General features: G+C 41.9%; 1 protein-coding gene across 1 annotated transcript in view; it reads right to left on the reverse strand.

Moving 5' to 3' along the window:
- extl3 (exostosin-like glycosyltransferase 3) overlaps positions 1-14336 on the reverse strand; it is a 36088-nt gene extending 21752 nt beyond the window's left edge. Inside the window, exon 1 of the mRNA XM_084001199.1 lies at positions 14103-14336. The gene's annotated coding sequence lies outside the window, so the exon portion shown is untranslated. The remainder of the gene's footprint in view (positions 1-14102) is intronic.
- Between the last annotated feature and the right edge of the window lie 470 nt (positions 14337-14806).

The raw sequence follows: 14806 nt of genomic DNA on the forward strand, positions 1-14806 counted from the left end.
TGGAGCTGGTTTTCCCTCTTGCCTTTAATTATGGTTCCACTGGTATCGATGATACATCCATGATGTTGGACTGAGTCTTTTGAAAAATGCAGTAAAAAACGTATCGACTTTATGTCTATGTTAATAAAAAGGAGAATAAAAAAACCCTACAATTTAGCTTCAGCCCCATTATTACAGACTGCAGTAACACACTGGATCTGCACTACTGTAATATGTTTCTGTGCGTGTGATGATGAGAAGCATTTCACAACTCTGCTCACTCTTCTTCCTCCTGTGTGGCCTGATTTAGCTCTGTCAGCTTTATTTACCGATGAGATGAATTACTAATGAGACCATCTACAACACGTGTTACATGATGCATGTCTGCAGAAAAGCATTTCCAAACCCCCCCCTCTCTAAGGACAACTGCTGTGGCACTGAAGCGTAAACTGACTGGTGAATACACTAAATACATGGTGGTCGTCACTGTAGGAATTTAATTACTGATAGAGATATTGTTAACAATAATAGAAATTGTAAATCAGCACTTAAATATAACTACTTCCATGTCCGTATGTAAACAAATAAAGGTACAACAACACCTAAACAGGTTTTAAAGTGCTTCAGATCCTATATTAGAGGCACGGTGAAGTATTTGAGAGAAGAAAAAAATACAAATGAATGAAAAAAGATTAAAAAAAAGGCATGGCTTTTTTTTCATTAATCAGTGCAGAAACTGTCTTGCAGGAACGGGCTAAAAAAAGAAAGTCACATCTGCGGTGATGGCAGATAAACCCTTGTTTGGTTTGAGTAATCCAATGTGTGGTCGCAAACTGAGCGTCCTGTGCGGTTTCTGCAAAGCCACATGTAGCTTGTTGTGTGTGGCGTATATATGTGTGTGGGTGCGTGTTCGTATTCGCGTGTGTCACAGTTTGCAAATAAATTAGCTGGCCTCGCTTTGTTGATTAGTCTGCAAAGTCGGCGCTGATGAGCTTCCTGGATTAATCAGTGCTGTTGGGGCTGATACCGTTTACTGATCAGGGAAGAAGCTGCTCCACTGTGCGGTGGTAGATGATATAAATGCTCCAAAACAAAAACAACACAGCGCAAAGTCAAAATGTTCTTTTGTCTCCCAGAGGTCCAAACTGTGGCCTGGCGAACACTTGTCTAGTTACGCTTCTTTGCCAAGTACACAAACATTTGAAATAGCAGTAAGGGGGGTTGCAAGCTAGAGGAGGGGTTTCAGTGTATTCAGAGACTGGCGGCCTGTTGGGTCTCAGCATCGGGGAATTTGGGGTCGGTTCTGTTCTGACAACCTAAAAATAATGACTGGAAAGTTCACCGGCAACTTCTGTTTGGTTAAAACGGTTGATGAAGCACAGCCGGCGGCGGCGGAGGCGAGGCGAGCTCCCCGTATTCAGTTTTTACTTTTCTTGTAAGAACAAGAGCAGCCTCGGTCAGGATGGCATCAGGCGTAGCGGGACAGATCCCAGAGGAGCCGTCGCATCAGTCAAACTAAATCTGTGAAGGTTTCGCCGACACCATCGGTCTCTTCAGCAGCCCCTCTGTGTGAGTCGAGCCCGTCAGCGCTGTGAGCAGAGCAGACGTGTCTCAGGACTGGACTCACAACATCAGTGACTGAACTTTTTAAAGATTTAGATCTGTCAACTTGTTAGTCAATTTAAATTGTTGGAACTTATCATCCAGACTATGATTGGTATTGGTATCGACTATCAAATAACTTGTAGCATGGCGTCATTATTTTAATTGTCAATAAATGTGTTGATTTCAATGAGTTGGTTTGGTTGATTCATCTTTCAAAAACAGTGGCAAATAAATACAGTTGGGAAAATAAGTATTTGATCCTCTGCTGAATTGGCTTTATGCACAGCTCCACTACTTCCTGAACTTAAACCAGCTCCTTTATTTCCTGTCTTACATTATTGGACACACTGACTAATCCAGTGTCTGACTCTGACCTCAGTAGTCACAAGAATGGTCAGACACACCTGGATTAACCAGTTTGTCCAATAATGTAAGACAGGAAATCAAGGAGCTGGTTTAAGTTCAGGAAGTAGTGGAGCTGTGCATAAAGCCTATTGGTTTGCTTCCCCACAAAGAAATGGATGGGCTATAGTTTTTATGGTAAGTTTATTTTAACAGAGAGAGACCAAATATCAACAAAACATCCAGAAATAATATCATTTAAAGGTTATTAATTAATTTACATTTGATCAGGTGAAATAAGGGCAGAAATCAGCAGAAAAACTTATTTTCCCCACTGTACCTGTTGGAATTTCCCCATATTGTCCAAGATGATGTGTTCAAGTGTCTCGGTTTTAGTATGACTGACACAATGGGTTCAAAATCTGAACCAGAAAATATTTGGCTGTTATTGCTCCAAAATGTATAGTCAATAAGCTGATCGATGAATTAACTCAACGTTGTGGCTTTCACAGTGTGAAGAAAGCTTAGTCTAAGGGTTTTGCAGACTGACATTTAAAAGCTGACGTGTTGAAATCAGACCCTGAATGCCACATTTATCATCAGCCCCGATCTCATATGAAGGCCTCTTTAACGTTCAACACTAAAACACTTTTTTTAAAGGAAACTTAAGTTCAAACAAGCTCCTTGTCCACGTCCTGTAATACAGCAGGTCCCCGTCTCATGTGACGCACCGATTTTATCGTCTCGCCCCGTGTCTTCAGAGGGAATTTCTGTGCCTGAATGCTTGCAACTGGTATTTGACCCATTCATTACCAAAAATCTAATTACAGGCTGCCACATGGTACTCATTTCACCATTTGCGTCTGCGTAATTACTTTAGGCAGAGATGAAAAGGGACAGAAAAGTCTGAGGCTACAAACAAGCCTGTCATACACCATGTCTGTCCGCCCTGGCGCAGGCAAGTAAATCGTCACCTAGAGCGGAGACTAAAAGCAGCGCTGCTCCGAGGCAGCAACATGTTATTGTCTTTGTTTACTCTCAAACTTTACTTCTCAAACTGATATTGATCTCCATGTCTGTTGATGCTACTTTATCCCATGTTTCCATCAGCCTGTTTAGATGCGCATCTAGATGTATCGCATCGGAAAATTATGATGGAAACGCCATAATTCGAACTATAAAATCCCCTGATTCGCACAAACTAAAATACGCTTGCTAAAGGTTTTGGTTGATTCGAAAGGAATGGAAACAGTTATGTTCGTATTAAGTGTGACGTAGCGCACTTTCACCCGAATTGCTTCCAGTGTTTGCGGTTCACTCACAAGACAACAACATAAGATTTGTGTGGATGGAGGACAAAAAACATCACTGCTATCCACTTGCCCTATTGTCACTAAAGCTTTTAGTCCTCTCTCCATGGTGATATGATATCCACACGGGAAGGCGGTAAAGCGTACTTTTAATGGAAACACACAGGATTAGAATTTCTATTAATGCGCATTTCCCAGTGATTCATATCACTTTTGGATGGAAACATGGCTAATGATACATCGTTTCATTTTTCAGCTCGTACGATCCGCATTCACACATATTTGTTTTCACTCTGGTCCAAATGCCGCACTGCCCGTGTGAAAGCACCCATAAATCCAGTGTAATTCATCTACAAAATACATATGGTTATCATCACCATCTGTGTTTACGTGTTAAAAAATTAGGTAAATGATATTCCAATATCTCACAGATCAACACTTTCCCCTCCTTCAGTACATTGTGTCAGCAAAGACATTGATTTCAGTTTAGCATTTAGTGCGTGATATTCAGACTCTGATCTGTGACCACACTAAAAAGGTTGTCTGATGTTTGCCAACCTGCCGCATATCAAATAGGTATCGCTATAGCTAGGCAGAGTTAAATTAAAATTGCTCTCATTAATCAAGAGCCCAGGACATTTCACAAGGCGAAATGTCATATATTTTGAAGGGCAGGGTCATCTTTAATTAGTCGCCCGGGAAATAATTAAGCTTTAACAGGCGCAAAGAGAATCCAGTCGACAAAACTACATGAGCTTCGACAGCGCAGTGTATCCAGCTTTTTAAAGTCAGCAAGACGAATGAGGACAGAGGGAAAGAAGTCTTTTTGTATTTGAGAGTGGACGCTGCAGCAGTTATTGAATACGTGTCAACTTGACTGCAGCAGAGGCTTGAGCGACTAGTCAAAGGAAACCTCTGTCTTCCCCTCAATAGAGCAGCTTCTGTGGAGTACTCGAGCGATTTGCACCGAGGCTTATTGTCCGACAAATCTTTGCTATGAGCACGTTCAGACGAACTGCATGGAGGTGGAAATGTATGAACTGAACAGCTGCAGCTCTGTATCTCCTAAGGGTGTGGGAAAAAGATGATACAGCATAATATTCTGATATTTTGTGGACAATATTATACAGTATTGGTATTTTTATTATGTAAATTGAAAATATGAATAACATTTTTTGTATTAGATTACTAGAATACCTCCATAGCGTAGCTCTGAGCAGCTCGCAGCTCGCGGCCCTGCTCCGCCGTTCTAAAAATAGCTTGCACCGACAATTAAAGGTAACGAACCTAGTCCTTTAAACTATAGGGATTAAGGCAATGGGCCAATTTGCCAAAATGTTGAACTATCCCTTTTAGTATCATTTCATGTCATGGTTATCCCCCATTCATAGTATCTCCTCATTCAGAAAGATCCTGTTTAACATGGTTAGAGAATAAAATAAGAAACATTTATTGTCACTGATTCAATGTTTTTATGCACATTTATTCCCTGCATGGGTCAGTAAGGAAGTCAGTATGCTACTACTATTATTTTGAACTTGAGGTTGGAAAAGAATTTGGCAGTTTCACCCGGATGGAAAACATCCTCTGAGACTGAGTGTAGTTTTGTATCACAATATTAATGCAGTAAATTATACAAAAACTTAACTGACACTGAAGTCGGATAAAACAACAAGCTATGAATGTCTCAAAGTCAAAGTATTTTACCACATTGTCTCAAAAATCACATAAACATCGCATAGGGCCATAAAAGCTGCAGTCCCACTGTGGTCTTAAGACAAGCAGCAACATTAAAGACATGGCTGCCGCAGTATAAACCTTTAGTACGACAAAATCTCTGATGCACGACACGTTTATATTGTCTCTCTGTACACATCAGAGATGGGCCCACTGTTGACTTAACTGATAAAAAATCTTTCCGTTGCCATTTCCCTCTAATGTCTTCAACGCTGGCTCTCTCCACACAGTCAACGGATTTCTGCCAACAAAATAAACTAGTTAATTGCATCATAAGTTGCTCTGCTTCATTGTTCCCTAAGAAAACTCTGACTGAAAGAGGTTTGTACAGGGAGAAGGGAGGAGTAGTGAGAAAGGGAAAGTACCGACTCAAATCTGGTTTTTCCTTGTGTAGATCAACCGGATTAAAGCAGAGCTTCATGAATCGTCACAGGCCCTTAACTATGAATTTCACCATTTGGCCCCGGGGGGACAAATATAATCAACTTTATCCTGGCTGGGAATCCCCACGCGGTGGAAACACAACAAGCTTCATATGAAAGAGATCAACTGTGAGACCTTTGATGACAACAGCTTTTACCACTCTGGACTCCTCATGAAATAAATGTTGCCATATTAAATAAATGTTGCAGACATCCTCACTTGTCAAACACAGTTGGATTTTGCTGCATTCATGTGACGGGGTCCTGCTGTTTCGCATACCGTGTCATGACCCTGTTGTGTTCCTTGTCTTGTCTTAGTGTTATGTCCTTTTGTGGGTCCCTGTTTAGTTAAGTTTAGTTCCTGTTTTATTTTGAAATCCATGTCTTAGTCCTGTCTTCCTGTTAAGTTTCCCGCCTGTTTGATTACCTCATGCATCTCACCTGTGTCTCGTTTCCTTGTGTGTATAACCTCTGTGTTTCCCTTTGTCTCTTGTCGTTTCATTTGTCATTGTCGCTGTCGTGTTCCGTGTCATGTTCCCCTTCCTAGTGAGTCCTTGGTTTTCTGTTTTTGTGTTGTACTCATTTCCTTTGGTACTTTGATACTTTGATGTCCAGGACTTAGGCCTGTTGACTTTGTGTTTTTCCCTTCGTTTGGACTTTGGACCCCGGACCCCTGTGTTGTGTTTTACGTTGGTTTTTGAAATAAATAGTTTTTGTTGCTCCAAAACCTTGGTGTCTGCATTTGGGTCCTCCTGCTTCCTCCAACCCTGACATACAGGGCGGCTCACTGACAAACCTAAATGAGCAGAGCCGTTAATTTTAAAGGTTACACCTGTGCTTTTCCTGCTGCGCCTCACCTGGTCTTCATTAAGGATGATCCTAACAACTCATTCCCCTGTTGGTAATTTGAATTTAGTCCGGTGTAAGAAAAGTGGGATGACAACTTCTGCAAGTAAAAAGAAACACCATGCTGGCTGGCTGCACAGTAGACGACTGTAGGCCCAGTTTCAGGCCAAAGTTTGGCCCGATATGATTATTTGTCCAAATAATCTTCAAGGGTGTTGTGTCAACTTGATTATTTAACCGTTCCCCATGAATCACAGCCCCCTCGATCTCTTCCAGATAAGGCCGTCTCCAACAGATATACCTATTGTGCAATGTCCAATGAGAGCAAACCGGATGTTGTGTATTTTTACAGCTTACAAACATGGCATCCAACCAAGCTAAACGACATACCAGAAAAAAAAAAAGAAACAAACTTGAGGGCTTTGACAATGTCTCATGCAAGACAGACTTAATGTTTTGGGAACATTCACTGTGAAATTGTAACTACGATGTGTGTGGTCTCTCAGTCTGGCTGAACGGTTTAGGAGTGTGTGTCTTTGGAGGATTATACATTTTTAAATATTAGTTGAAACTGTATTCATATCCATCTCCCACGTTTTTTGTTTTTCTAAATTGGTTTAGATTTGAATACCGTCTCTTGTTGACTGATCATGCATAGTGTGGTTTTGCACCTGCATATGCCACAGGAAGTGAAAAAGTGAAGTTGGTGTGACTTTGCCCTCCAATTGCCCTTGAAAAGTTGTGAACAGACGTGAACTCTCAACACTCTGCAAATGGAAGAATGACTACAAATATTTGCTTTGACGACTGAGTCTAATTGTGAGGTCTCTGCCAATTCCCTCTCTCCCCGCATCAACACCACCCTGTGCCAGCCCTGCAATATCAACATTTTTATTTATTTTTTTGCTAAATCCATAAATAGGACTAGTTTGTAAGCCATGATAATCACAGAAAAATAGAAAAATGTCTGGCTAATGCTCTGAAGTCCAGGGAGTGCTGTCCTCGTTCCCTAAATAAAACCAATTTAAACATATATCACTTTGATGGTGTTAGCACAGATATCTTAAAAGCCACTGGCACTTCCTGTGCAGATATGAAGCTGCTGCTCTGGAGGAGATCGAGTATGGCTTTTTGTGTTAAAATGATAAAACATGCATCTGACACTCTTCATGCTAATTTGCTCAAACTGGAGTGGATATTATGGGCTGTGCATTGGAGAAGTCTATGCATTTTTAATCAACATTAGTTTCAGTTTTGGAGCATTTTGTATTGTTTCTGCTATTCATAGCTGAAACTAATGATTATTTTAATTACCTTATTAATCTATGGATTGTTTTCTCCGTTAATCAATGCCTTTGATGACTTCAAAATGTCTTGATTTGTCTGACCACCAGCTATTCAATTTATAAAAACGCTAATCCTCACACTGCAGAAGCTGCAAAGAGTGCTTTGTAATATTAGTTGATAAATTACTCATTGAAACAATTATTAAAGCGATTAATTTCATGTCCATCAATGAATCATTCCAGCCTCCCTCCTTTAGTCATGTGCGGTAACAAACATACCCACGCAAATATTTCACAGTGGAAACAGTTAGTGGGTAACAGAAAAATTAACACGCAAGCCCTGAAACCCTGCCCTCCTAACAAATAAATCCTCTTGTTATCTTGCCACAGCAGTGGCAGCAGCCCTGCTCGCACTGGCCTCCTGAGAGCCCCCCCCCCACTCCCCCTGCACAGGCTGGCGTAGCCCATAACAGATTGACTCAGCCCGACAACAGCTGCCAGAGCCCCGCAAGCCTGGGTCCTCCAGACACTGATGGATTGTGGGAGGGGAGCCAGGGTGATTAGCCCCTGACATGGGAGAATTATTGCAGTGTACCACCCCAAAAGAAATTGCACCTGAGTGTCAAAGTAGGGCATCCGCACTACATTAGGTCACGGTGTTAAAGCCCACTCGCTCTGGTCTTGTGAATGCGCAGGTCCTGAGCTCGGCGGGTCAATATCCACAAGTGGGGGCATTGATCAAACTTGTTACAATCTGGAAGAAAATACAAGGATGGGAGAAAGTGATGTCCTCATGTGACAGTGACGATATGTTCTGAGTGATTCGTCTGGAAAAAAAAAAGAAAGCCTGACAATCAAATATTCACCCTTGCCTCGCAACAAAGGGTTTATTTTTAACTACTTCTCACAACTCACATACAGCACTTAACGTGAGCTTGACAGTCAAACTCGCTAACTAACGTCCGCTGGAGAGGGGAAAATGGCGCTTCTATTTAAGGATATATCGCTGCTTGGAAAATGAATTAGCCGAGAAATCCTACTGCTTGACTAGCAGGCATGGCACGGGGAGCTGCTGTTTGCTTACGCTGCCAAAAGTAAAACTAGTCCCGCCGTCTCACTCTTTCCCCGGCATTTTTTTTTCTTCTCCTCCTCTCACACAGCTACGAGCCGTTACATCTGTTCTTGTCAGAAATTTTATTCATGCCATTTATTTCTCTCTCTCGCCTGGTGCAAAAAAGAAGAAGACGAAGAAAAAAAAAAACCTATCCTGCTGTTATTCAATAAACATACAGAACAAGATGTCCTAGGTTAATGTAGCTTAACTTTTCCTGCCTCTTAAAGCAGATGTTCATTAGAGTGGAGGAGCCCACACTCTTCCACACCGAGCAACACTCAGCTGTTCATGTGGAGCAAAACCTCAGCGCTTTCTCAGAGGACACAACAAGTCAAGAGGCAGCGGCTGCATGTAGTGATTCATCCACACCATCATCTCAAGGATACGCCAATTAAACGCAATCTTCAGTGTTCAACAACAGCACAACAACAAATTCTTTCACTGTGAACTGTGGGATTGTCACCAGGCTGCCAAATGTTCTCCACCTCCGATATTGGTACAGTCAGTGGCACATAGAGCTGAGTGTATGAGTCAATTGATGAATCGGCGACTTGTCCACGAGTTGCAGCTTGAAAGTTGAACTTTTTCAATGGCTTCCTTTGTCTTATGTGACGGTAAATAGAATTTCTTTGGGTTTTAATTGTTGGTTGCAGCTGGGTGGTGTGCTGCACTGTCAAACCACATCCCAGACCACATCACATGTCAGCCAGAAAATTCAAAATAGAAGTCTTTGAACTGCGTTTCTTACAGCAGGAAGGAGCAGGTACCTCCCTGACAGATGCTACATATATACACCACTGCATTTTCATTTCTCGAACGGCAAGGCAAGGCAATTTTATTTGTATAGCCCGTTTTTACAAACAGTTTGTCTCAAAGGGCTTTACATGGCATCATAACAACATCCTCTGCCCTTAGACCCTCACATCGACTGAGGAAAAACTCCATGGAAACGGCCTTGGAAAGGGCCTTTAAAAACTAAAACGATCTGCATTCATTCGACACACCTGAAATATATACATACCTGAGCCATCACGCACACCAACCAGGTGTAATCAGGAAGCAGATAATCTATTCTGCAGTTGTTTAGTTGCAAGAAATACTACAAATAGGAACAGTAAAGCGCTGCAATGTTAAGATGTAGCGGACTGAACCGGACAACAGCTGCGGCAAAGACGACAAGTTCAGTAACACTTATTACATTATCTGTGTTGCGGTTGAGGCTGATGAGACCAAATCAAGGACGGGGCGAGGACTGGACACAGCACAGCGGTCTGCAAACTGTAATGGTCGGGCAGCATTTCCAAAACGCTCCATGTTTAAAGAGGAACTATGTAAGTCTGTTCGCTTTTCCGCTATTTTGCTAACCCTCCTCCTGGCCATGTGCATTTGCTTACAACAAAGAGAGAAATCAATCAATAGAGTGGTAACGTTATATATCATATATGATGTTACAACGTGTACGTTTGTGTAGTCTTGTCTGTCATAAACAAGAGATTACGGGTTACGGGGGCGTTTGTGTTGCGGAGACGAACGCTGGGACACCGGGGCTTTGGCGCTGATCTTGCAAAGTTGATTTTCAGCCAAGAGACGCTACGTGGAAGGCAGAGAGCTTCCATTCTCCCTGTAACAAGTTACATGTCGTTTATTAAACCATCACAATTACTCCAAAGCTGTTAAGATTAAGGTAAAAATGTAGCACAGTTAAGCTAAAAATCCTGCATAGTTCCTCTTTAATGCTTGAAATCTCTGGAGTCGTGTGGATGCGAGGCCAAAATGCAAACGCAAACAAAAACATTGGGAGTGTTGATGAAGCAGGGAAGGAATAGATGTCGGGTAGATGAGTTTGTGCTTGAAAACACCAGCTGGATAATGAAGGTGTCCTCCTGACCGCCCCTGACCAGCCTGTCTGCATCATGGCTGCCAAGTGACCCCGAACCGAAGAACCAGTTTTAACTGTGTCAAAGCAGCTTGATAAAACTGGGACTATGAAATAGACAGAGAAGCTGACCTTAACAAACCCTCATATTTGACTTTGAGAGGAGTTCCTTTTCTCCATGTTTTCCTGAATAATGACTTTAATGATTAGATTACTGAAAGCTTTACATTGTTCAGTCTATCACCTAATTGCTGCAGCTCTAAACTGACTGACACAATATGAATGAATCTAAATGAAAGCAGCCATTACTCCTGTCATTAGTTACACCTGTGATTTCTCCATTACCAGACGTTCTCTCTCTCTGCGAGATCGCTCTCTCGGTGGCTCTTAGCTGTGTTTTTGGGGACACAGAGATGATGTGAGGACTTTCTCTTTCCTCCCACAGGGGACACTTAAAACAGAAACCACACAGGTGTAACTAATGACATTAATAAAGGCTCGACTGCACTGATGTGTCTCAGTAAACACGGCCGATGAGTCAGCACACACACAATATCAAGAGATCTAGAAGATAGTCACACATGGGTAATGTTATTCGTTCACACCTGTACTTCTCCTGCTGTATAACATGTCAGAGAGTCTGCTGTGATAATGTCACGCATGTTGTCTTGAACCAGAACAAGAAACCCCCATTTTTGTTTTGTTGTACAGTTCTGTAGAGTAAGAAGAAGAGGAAATGCCTTTAAAGCAACCTTCTTTTAAAGCGTCCAACAATTATCCTTGCGACCCAAATGTAAGCTGCTGGTAATACAGTCCAGGCACAAACTGAGGCCACTAAATTGTAAGACATTTTTTTTACCATATCAACTTATGAAATTACACATAACCAAAAATGCAGCTATGTTATAATTTTGGTTTTGTGTGCAAAAGGGATATGATTAGGGAAAAAGTTACAAAGTGTAGTTAAATGGAAATCCAAATAGCATTGAACACTTGTTTGTATGTAACGTCCAAACAAATCCATTTCAAAAAGCCACGGGTGCTATTTGCAATTATGGATTTTTTTTTTTTATTCTAAATTACAAACTTAGTACGAGTCAAAAAATATTATATACTGATTCAACATTATGAATGACCTCTACACAATGTTTCAAATAACTGCAATGTAGGGCAACATCCTGAAAGCTATTTTATTTTATTAAATATATTATTTTTTTTTTTACAATTGCTCTGTATTGTGGCATTTGTGGATTTCCAAGAGTGGCAACCTCACCCCTGTGAAAATAAATAAATCAATATCTGTGTCCACAGGAGAATACATGCTGCCATGTACAGCCCATACTAACAGATGCTGTGTCAGTTCAATCTGACCACTGCAGGACCGACAGACTTTACTGCGACATTTATTCTGAAAGGGTTCGTGTTTGATCATTATTATATTTTTTTTAATTTATTTTTTTTACAAAACAGCCTCTTTTGTTATTGTTTCATCCACAGTTTACAGATACTGAAATAACTGTGGCCGGACAGTAAATAAACATCCAAGGCAGAAGAATGCCTTCAAATAAAAGCACCAATCTGTAAACAGTAAACAGTGCTCGCATCTGCTGTGATACATTCACTGACCATGGCAGTGACCGGGTGAGAACTGACCTACTAAAACTACAATCCACACCTTTGTACGGGGGTAGCTGCTGCCCAGTCCTCGCAATCTCGCACAAAGACTCTGAAATCTAATCAGTCATCACGGATTTAATTGATAATTTAACAAAAGAGGGTGTTTGAAGAGTGGGTTGGAAGTGAGGAAAGACCAAGCAATCCAGACACCAATTTTTTTTTTGCTCCCACTGTAAAATCAGGTAAATTGCACATAACCAAAACGACACAATCCCTTTTTCTTTTTTTAAAGTTTCCTCTGCATCATCAGATTCAAGACGCTGCATATGAACGTGCTCAGCAACTTTGTTTCTCTCGCTAATTCTCAGACTTTGAGTGTCATAACATACACACAATGATTTGTTGAGCAATTTCTCATCCTGTCAAGTAAAAAATGCACACAGGCGTGCTCTGATGATGCACACAGTCCCTCGCAGCCACAAATAAACTGACCACACATCTCTGGGCCAACCACACGGCTAGAAGGCTGCTATTAAGTGATCAACTCCGGGCGCTGAAATCTGAGTGAAAACTGATTTTGCTTGTTAGCGAAACATGTTTTCAAAAGCAGCAATGCCCCTGGCAGTTACCTCGGTGCTCCCACAAACATGCTGAGCCTCGTCTTAATAGTGGCGACTCAGGCAAGTTTCCCCGAGTCGCAAGGGTCTTGAATACCACACTCAACTCTCACTCAGTGGAGATGAAGACTGATTCATGAGGACTGTACTGTCTGGACTCCCCGTGTCCCATTCGTCATTGTTTGATCACCCCAGTGCAAATTACATAACATCTGTGCTGAGTTGCCAGGTTGTTAGGTGCAATTAGCGAAAACTAATGCGATCAATGCAATGCAATGCAATGCACCAGTTCTGCAATGAAAGAAGGTTGCAAAGGGCCATATCTGGTTAAATATTAAGTTTAAGTTGCTCATATAGGAGGTTTACTGAGGTATGCATGCATTGGGTTATGCAAAAAAAAAAGTGTAGTCTGTCTGTTGTCACGTAAATAGATGAGATGATAATAGAGTACCTAGCTGCAAAATAAGAACACTTTACATACTACTTTACATGGGAATACTGTAAATAGCACAAAAAACAAGCTGTTACACTTTGCTCCAGTACGTTTTGAGAGACCTCTGACACTTTTTCCACAGAGACCTAAGAAAACTTCCATTGCCAAATCTTTAATTTCACAATTCCATTAAATCTAAGAATAGCAAAACAATACAATATCTCTGTGCTTTGGGATGGACATAGTAGCTATGTTTTATATAGGCTATATATATTCACCATAGATACTCATGCAACTTGTGATAGATACGTGTCATTTTCCATTAGGAGGATTAAATTGCCACTTTTTTTCCAATGGGATTTTGCATTGACTCTCTGTTCAGTCCACATGAGCGGGATGTTCTGGGGGTCGTGGGTTTGACAGACAAACACAAGGTCCAAATGTGAAAACGTGCACGGAGCTTCACGGTGTTTTTGAGTGTGGAGGGGCCGGTAACGTTAGTCGTCGTGTACACTGCACAGCACCTGGTACATACAACACCGGCTAGGTTGACGTGTGTGTGTGGTGTGTGCGCCTCAGCCGAGATCAAAGCATAACACACTCACGACTGGCAGGCAGCGGCTGCACAAAGTCTTTACACACAAAAAACTGCAGAACGTTCACGTTTACGTCACAGTTACAAAAAGACACAACGAGAGCGCGAGGGCATGAGGCTACTGTATTAAAAGGTGGATAAGAGGAGAGATAGAGGAGAGAGGGAGAGGGGGGGGGTCGCAGGGGAAAAACACAAGGGGCCATATGTCTCATCTGGCCAATTAGCTAGCCTGCTAGCCCAGCAGTGGTCACAACAAAATGTATTTGCTCTCACTCACTATCACAGGCAACCACCATCCAACGTTAGCTTCACGAGCTACTCACCCGAAGCCGAAGAGTAGTCGCGAATGTTCCGAAAAGAACCGAGTCACGGCCGTTAGTCGGGTTCGGTTCGGTCCGGTCCAACCGTTAAAATCTCGCTGACGGTTGAGTTGAATCCGTGCGGCTACGGTCCGTCTGTGCGTGTTGTGTGTGTGTGTGTGTCTGTGTGAGTGGTGAGTGGATAAGCCTGCGGTGGTGGTGCTGCTGCTGCTGCTGCTGCGATTTCAGCCCCGCACCGCTCACAGCTCCATTAAAAGCTGCATTGTTGGAGCGACGACCGGACAAACAGCGCCGACAGCCCGCGGCAAAGCATTGTGGGAAATGGTGTTCATTAGATGTATGTGACTCAAATGGAAGGGGGGAAAAATGGGGGTGAACATGGCTCCACCTGGCGGTCAGAGTCGGTACTGTCATGTAAAAAGTCCAACATAATCTTTATGACTTTTTGGGATCATTTTATATGATTGGATCGTAAAATGTATCAGTACCACATTATAACTTAAATAGAAGCACTTAAACAGAAGTAGGCCACTTGTATAATTTATATTCTCAATGTATATAATTGAGTTACACTGTCTATGGGTTAACATGTAAGTTGTTTAAATGTTTGCACAGTTGAATCAACACCCCTTTACCACAGTTTTTGCAAAATCTGAAGGAAAACTTAAGACTGAAAAATAACCAGCCAAGTGTTAGTTGAATGTAGT

This window comes from Trachurus trachurus (genome assembly GCF_905171665.1).
Source record: "Trachurus trachurus genome assembly, chromosome: 24".
Classification (NCBI taxonomy): Eukaryota; Metazoa; Chordata; class Actinopteri; order Carangiformes; family Carangidae; genus Trachurus; species Trachurus trachurus.